Below are 8,400 nucleotides of genomic sequence, written 5' to 3'. Positions count from 1 at the left end.
TATTCATTTCGGGGGGACATGTTATAAGTTGTCTCAGGTGACCCAAATTTTCTGGCGCAATGAATCACCCACTGTTGTGCTGTTTGCCTGAACACCGTAAGAAACAATGGTTTCGTTGGCATTAAAGTAAAAAAAAGACGAAGAAAAGGAATAGACACACACACACAGCTCGTTGCTCTAATCGCTTTTTAATGTGACAAAGAGCTGCTCATGATAGGGAAAAACCCTTGCGTACTTACAATACACACACCCCCATTACGAGCCAGGAAGACGCGCTGACATTTACACCCCTATATCTGGGCGATGGTGTGGGCGTTGTAGGTCCTTCCCTCCCGCATTGGTTTCGGTTTTTTTTTGGGGGGGTGGGGAAGGAGGGTGGGTACTTGGTTGACTTGGTACACGTAGTAAACTACCAACTCATCGAATGATTGCGGCTAGTGGCGCTCCACGTTTGGCGCACCCTTCTTCTTCTTTCACGGCTCAAGGTGCTTCTACCGGGGAAGGGGAAGAATATCAACCAGAATTGCTTACCCTTTTGTCAAAAAATCACTCTCCCCCCCTCTCCCACCTCCAAGAAATATGGGCGCCACCAGTTCACCGTGACGAGGTCTTTGCCGTAGTGCGTTCTCGTATCTTCGTCTCACGGTGGATATCTTTCTTGCGTACATATATTTGTATCCCGACAGCACCAATTATGATATCGTACGCGGTACGGTTTGGGGTGCGAAGTGTCGTGTGGTGTGTAATCAATAAACATTAGTTTCAAAATTTGACACCCACCCCGGCACGGCAAGCGGTTCGATTAATATTTCATTTCCGCGCGGGGTCCTCACACTGTCATCTGTGCGTGTGGTATGGGTGCGTCCTGGAGCGTCCCATCACACTGCCACAACTTCCAAAAACCCCCCCTCCCCCCAAAGAGACTCCCCCCCTGCCATGAGAGTTCCGAAAAAAGATACACTCCGGAATATGCTTGTGTGTGTGTGTGTGTTTATGTGAAGATATTCACTTTTGGGCTTTCAACCATTGCTTTACGCACGCAATTTTGTTGGGGCGTCTGCCTACATAAACGGTTCCCGCGGTGTGCTACGAGTGAATTCAGCGCAAACCATTATGGCAAAAGCGCAAGTAACAGTAGGAAATAAAACAAAAAAAAAAACAAAAGGAGCCCCTGTCGAAAGGAAAACGAAAAACAACCAAGATAACGCCAGCCAAAACCTTTCGCGCGGGCGAGAAATTCGTCTTCGGCCACAGAATGGGCGCCCAGCACCACCACCCGCACTTGTAATGGGGCGGGTGGTTCCGTGTTGTTGTAGTAGTTGTTGTTTTTTGTTTTTTTTTGCTATCGTAGTATAAAAACCCCTCGAAACAGCCGGAACGCTACTTCGCACCTTGTCGCACACCCCACAACCAAGCGCCATCGGTCCGTGCGGGGCCGTGGTCAACCATCGATCGGCGTCGATATAATTTAATCTTATCGTGTCCGGCGAGCATGGCCGGCCGGCGGGGGTATTGGGGAGAGTGACGCGATAAGGTTCCACAGTATGGCACAGAAAACCGGGGACTGTATGGCCGAAGGCGCCAATAAAGGGAGCCTCATGTGGTTTTTTGCTGTTGCTGTTTTGCTTAAGTCACCGTAATTGTTTGGGACGAACAGAGTTGTCAAAATGTGGCGCTAAAGGTGTCGAGTAATGAGGGAATGAATGATCGAGGACCATCTCCAGCTCAGGAACATGATCAAGAGTTTCTGTTTCTTGTACAATCGTTTAGTTTAGGAGTTCAGTTAACGAAAATTTTACTGGACATCAGTTCTCTTTTCTGAAGAGATCTTAGACATCCCTTGGAACTGTTTAAAGAATTTCTGTTCCTAAAAAGATCGTTTAGCTTAGTAAACGAAGATAGAACTGGACATTAATTCTCTTTCCTGGGGAAGATCTCAGACATTTATAACCTTTATAAGAATTCCTGTCCTTAAAAAGACAGTTCAGTTTAAAAACTAACACTAAACTGGACATCAGTTTTCTTTTCTGAAGATCTTAGATCTTAGACATCCCTTAGTAAATGAAGATTGAACTGGACATTAATTCCTGGGGAAGATTCCTTTCCTGGGGAAGATCTTAGACATCATTTATATCCTTTATAATAATTCCTGTCCTTAAAAAGACCGTTCTGTTTAAAAACCAACACTAAACTGGACATGAATTCTCCTTTCCGAAGCAGCTCTTAGGCATTATAGCCATTTATAACTTTTTAAAGAATTCCTAACCCTAAAAGTTCGTTTAGTTTAGTAAATGAAGACTTAACTCGACATCAATTATCCTTTCTGAAGAAGATCTTGTACATCACTTAGAACTGTTTAAAGAATTTCTGTTCCTTAAAAAATCGTTAAAAAGCTTAGTACACGAAGATTGAACTGGACATTAATTTTCTTTCCTGGGGAAGATCTCAGACATCACTTATAATTGTTTAAAGAATTTCTATTCTTAATAAGATCTTTTTTTTTAGTAAACGAAGACTTAACTGGACATTAGTTCTCCTTTCTGAAGCAGATCATAGGCGTTATAGCAATTTTCTAACTTTTTAAAGTATTCCTGACCCTAAAAGATCGTTTAGCTTAGTAAACGAAGACTCAACTGGACATCAATTCTCGTTTCTGAAGATATTCTCAGACATCATGAGATCACTTAGAAGCTTTACAGTTGGTACACTCAAATCCAACCAAACATAAGAGATGGCGTTAAATTAAGGGCTAATAATGATTGCTTGCAATCAGCAAGCGCGTCAAGTGCGCAAACGAAAATGCGGCACAGGCCGCAAACTGCAACACTGCTCCGATACATTATTTCATGCAATTAATTTCCGCATTCTTCGCTTATCTTGCGCCCTGCATCAGCTGCACCCTGTCTCGCTGCTCACACTCGTGCCTTGGCACCCGCGGGACACACACACACACACCCTTCACAGTTACTCGGTTGGTTGTACTTTCGGTGCACAAGAGCACCGATAATGACGCCGTGATATTGGTGGTGTTGGCTGCTGCTTCGACACTGCAGCACTTCTAAATATGAATCATGTCGCAAGCATCTCGATGGGTTGCCCCACTTTATTTGCGCTTCATTTGATTTTCACCTCGTCCTGTATGTGTCCGGCCGGGAGTTTGTGTGTGTGTTCTGCAGTTGACCTAGGCCCTGCGCGATCTCTCAGAACAAGGGAGTATCGTCGTTATTCTTACTTTCATAAATGCGTCAATTGTGTATCGAAAGTTTTTGGAGCAGAATTTGAACATTAACCCCCGGGTGGCTTAGATTGTTGAGCGTTTGTTTGTCGTGTTTTCTCCTTTATTGCTTTTATGGCCGACAATTGGTGGCTCTTCAACACGCTCCGAACTAACGCGCCTGTTTGCTGCTTATCGGTGATCGGGGGGCAATTATGGTTCGTTTTGATTCCAAAGGGTCATTTCGAGGGGTTTCTTGATTTCGGAGAATTCTCAGCCGTACGTGTCGGTGACATGCTAGACGTGTAATATGCCATAAAATGTAAAATGAAGCTCATTCTCGCTATTCATTGGGAAATTTTGTTTACTTCGATGGTTGAAATAATTGTTTCTCGAACGTACAGATGCAGCACGTACGGCATCATACGACACGTGCCAAAATGGAAATATGTTCTGGATTTGTATTCCATATTTTGTGAAACTCTTAAGCATATCTGAAATAAACTTTCACCTTCGATTGGGTGATTCACCTGCCCAACGTTAGGAAATTTCGTATCTGTATCTCTCTAACTGCGTAGGGGGTCTGTATTCGTTGTTGTTGGTGGTGGCATTGTCACACAGTAACGAACACAGCCCACATCTTGATAAAAAAAAAATTCCGTGTCCCAAAAATCACCTTCCGGAACGGCCAGAGGGGGAATTCCCTTGTTGCCTTTGTCAGTTGTCAGCCGATATGCGACATGTGCACCACTTCCGGCCTTGTCTTGCCAGTTGCTGGGGAACATAATTTCACGGAGTTGCCTAATCAAATCACATCGAACAGTGACAGGACCGTAGCCCTGTCATCCTCCGTTCGGGGAATAACGTCGCTTATTATTTTAGCAACGAAACAGTACGATGTTAATCCTTGTACCGGTGGCTGGGCTACTTCCATGTCCATGTCTCACTTCAGGGACGGGGTGAGCAGTATGCGGCGTGAGACGGCAACAATTATCAGACAAATTGCAGGGCGATCTCCGTTTCGAGAGGCATATCGATACGATGGCAAGCTGTGCGGGCCGCTTCAATAACATTCCACAATGGCTGTTGGCTGTTTTGTTGTTGACCTTCCGGAACGCTGCATAAGCGCTATTTGCCAGGCGCATCGTACGATGGATTGCTTTATTGTCATGCAGCCGAACCAAGTCCCCGGGCCGGTCGGTTGCCGGTCGACGGTTGGTGGATTGTATTTGATGCAATAAATTACATTGTTGCATCTATACGCTGAGTGCATTGATTCATGGTGATGGTCTATGGGAATAATATGTAAAGCTCACGTCACGTTGGGTGTTTGGGCATGTTTTTTATTCGACAGACTGTATTGCGATTTCGTAGGTCGAATATTGATTTATTTTCTTTCAATTCCATTGCCATAACGTGTAGATGAAGGTGAGGTGATCCAGGGTTTTAATAATTCAACCACAAAGTTTCAATACATAGATTAAACTCACAACCCTTCGATGATTGTGACGTTTAGATTTATTAACCACACTTTCACGTTTAATGCAATGTCCGAAAGGCAAGGAATTTCTTCAACGTTTCACTATCTCAAAAATAGTTCATCGATGATTGAAATTGCTGCACCAGAAGCGAACTCTATTGGATGAAAATGGACATTAGAAACTTCAAAATTCATGAGATCAGTTCATCAGCTTCTTACGTACTTCGGCGCTGGCCTGCTGTAGGATTTCTCAAAACCGCTCACGGTCGAGCGCCGTCGCCTGTCAATTTAACTCTCAAGTTAGTTCACCAGACAAAACTGGTGAACGCATCAAAGCGATTACTCCATTTCAATGTGGACTACGCCTGCACTGTCCAGGTGGAACACCTGAAAGAACTTTTGGGGCTCTGCAGTACGGTGTCATTCTTCTGACATGATCAGCCCACCGGAGCCTGGTTAGTCTTATTCGCTAAAAGTAAGGTCATGGCAAAGCTCGTAGTGCTCGTTGCTGTAGCGGCTCCTCCATTGTCCTGTCATACATACGGAATTCTAAATATTCCTAAGGCAATACACTTTGTACATATTTTAACCTATTGCGATTTAATGTATTCGCTACCTTTGCTTTGAATTTGATGAGAGCCATATTTTGAGGTATTTGTCAGTCGATTTTACTTGACTTCCTCTAGCTTAGATTTGTTACTGCACCTGTTATGTGAATGATCTGCTCCGCTATCACTTTCACCTAGAACATCTCCAGGATCTCCCATGAAACTGTACGATAATAGAAAAATGATGTGCACAGAACTACTCATTACCGAGACTCTCATAATTTTTTTGAGAATTTTTTAAAACTTTTATTAGTAGAATTTTCTAAAATTATTTTCCTTTACTTGGCAATAGGCATTTTACGTGTGATTATTATAAACCAAGCTACAAGAAACATATTTTACAATTTAGATGGTAGAGCACGAAAGCAGCGTGTGAAAATTTGCAGTTTATAAATTGATAATGAGAGCATTAGAAGATGTTACTCCTTAGAAGTTTGTTGTCCACTGAGCTGAAGCAGTTAAAAACTTGTTAAAACCAGGTTGCACAAAATACACACCTTCACATTGCTCTAAATCAGCGCTAAACGTCGCAATACAGTACTTTCCACTCGCGTACTGTGCGATCGTTGCGGGTTCTTAAAGCTTAAAAACATATTGACATGCGACTGGAGCGCTACCACCCAGCACGGTCGGTCCACATCCTTTCGCAACCTCCTACGTGCACGGTATTTGTCCGTATTTGTCTTTTCCCATCACGCTTCAGCTCGTTTTACTCGTATTTTCTTTAGCGCGCCCCACCATCCGCCCGAAAGGACGGAAGAAAAACAACTCCTTACCAAACACCTCCCCCCTCCCCCCTCCCTCGGGACACCAGGCCAGTGATGATGGGAAATGGGACCGTACGGATGCACCGGCGTAAAAGTGCAGCCACGTAGCGGTCGCAAAACGACACTCGCTGGCCCCAGCATCATGTGCAATACCACGTTTTGTGGGGCGGCAGTGGAGCATCCTGTTTCCGTTGCGTGTGGCGGGCGCGGAGATGAGCGCAAACGTAGCGCAGCGCTTGCACCAAAGTTCAGACGTGGTTGGTACGCTAAAAAAAAAAAGGTAGCAAAACCGCGTATAAGCGGCCTGCACCGCTGGGGATGCTGTTTATTTGTTTATGATACTTCGGCAGAAGTGTTGCGGTTTTGCAGATGGAACGCAATATGCGACACTAAAAAGTAAGGAAGCAAACAAAAAACACCAACAACGCACCAAAATGCATTGTGTGTGTGTGTCTGTGTGTGGCCGGGGAAGTCCTGGAAACTGGAACTGAACGTGCACAGGAGGGGGGGGTGTTGACGCCAAAGATGGTGTTCCTGTTTTTCCACCGCGAAGAATCAGGAAGAAAGGTTGTAGGAATGCTTCTTAAGCGCGATCTCTCTCTCTCTCTCTCTCGCGCTCCCGTTGAAAAGCTCCGCAAACGGTTGGCGGGCAGAGTGCGAAAGGCGCAAACCTCAAGGAAAAGCAGCAGAAAGTTGTGGGTGTGGATGGGATTTCGTTTACGTAGTACGTTTAGTTTTGCTTTCTCCCGCCCGTTGCGTGCGTTTTCTCTGCCTTTCGGGGGGGAGTTATTTTTTTTTTGCATAATTTGATGTCGCATCATATTTCTTCGGCCCGGGGTTTGGTGCCGTTGTCGCCCTGGTTTACCGCTCACCACCACCGAAGCGAACAGGGGGACCCTTCGAGCGGCTTCGTTGCGAAAATAAAAACCCACAGCCCTCGGAGCCTTCGCCCACAGCGCAACAAAGTCATCGCCGCACGGGCGGGAGCGGGGGTGGCTTGGTGCCTCGCTTTTGGCACAGAACGAACCTTACGGGGGTGGAGGCCGGGGGAGGGAGGGTTTAGAACTTCAAGAAAGCGGCAAAAAAAAAATAAACCAGACTCTGTTTCACCAAACAAATACGCGGCATGGTACAAATATATAAAAGTGAATTGAAATAACAAGCAACCGCCGCTCTCGGCATAAACGCAACGATGCTTATGATGTATGAGCATTCTCCTAATGCAATTCCATTCAATGAATTTCGCCCAAGAATGTCTTGCGAAGTGGTTGTACGGGTTTGACCTCCCCTGCCCCTTCCCTATCCGCCTAGGGATTGGGGGAGGGCATCAGGGTGCGGGTGTTCTTGTCGTCCAGACTTTCTGGCGGACAATGCCATGACGTTGGGATGTGTGCAGTACGTGGCTTTTGGTTGAAGTTGAAATTTTATCGCGAAAAGAAAAGGAGTTCACATTCCGAAACATGTTTACCGCCTCCCCCCCCCTTCACCCCCTCCCCCGGGTAACCGTCACTGGATCTCATTGCCGCGACCTACTTGCTTGCGGTGTACGCTAGATGTGTCTCCGTACCGTCGTAAGGATCGTGCGCTGCCGGTGTCAACGAGTGGAACATTTTGGCAAATTGAACCACTCACACTTCCATACGATTCCCCGGGCGTGTTGCGACGCCCTCACCGGGGCAATAAACTATCTCGTGAAGGATAAATAAATAAACACCGGGACACGGTCGCGGGGCGGTCGTATCATCCTTCCGGAGGCCATCGCCATCGTTGGTGGCCCACCTCGTATCGGTTCTATGTCCGCCAGCAAACGGTCGATGGCAAATAGATTAACTGTAAGTAAATGGTACGAGCCCATCAACCAGCAACCCGCACGGCGGGCACGAGCGCTCCATCTGGCTTGAGCACCCCGGATGTCGTCATGCCACTAATTGTGAATGACCGTCCGCGAATCAAACTACCACCGTGGACGTGATTTCATTGATTTGTTCACATTTCGGCGTCCATTGGCGCGTCCGGGATGTCTTACAAATGAGATCATGCCAGCGCGCACGGTGGCGGCACTCGGGCTGCCGCGAATACCTGACCCTGTGCTATAATTGGCCGGCTATCGGGCAGTACTTTTGGGCTGGTGCGCCACTGTTTATTGTGAATCATTGTTGACCGATTCCATTATTTTAAATAATTTGTCCTGCCGCTGTTGCGCTTTGAAGATTTAGTGTCGGAGCTGAGTGTTTGTGCGGGCGGTGGGTGGTGAGGTGGAGGAGAGGGCACCATTGCAAAGTCAAAATTGATTGTCTTCAACTCCCGGATTTTCGGTGCATCATTATCAAA

Source organism: Anopheles marshallii, chromosome 2 (genome assembly GCF_943734725.1).
Source record: "Anopheles marshallii chromosome 2, idAnoMarsDA_429_01, whole genome shotgun sequence".
In the NCBI taxonomy this organism is placed as follows: domain Eukaryota; kingdom Metazoa; phylum Arthropoda; class Insecta; order Diptera; family Culicidae; genus Anopheles; species Anopheles marshallii.
This window is presented reverse-complemented; position numbering follows the sequence as displayed.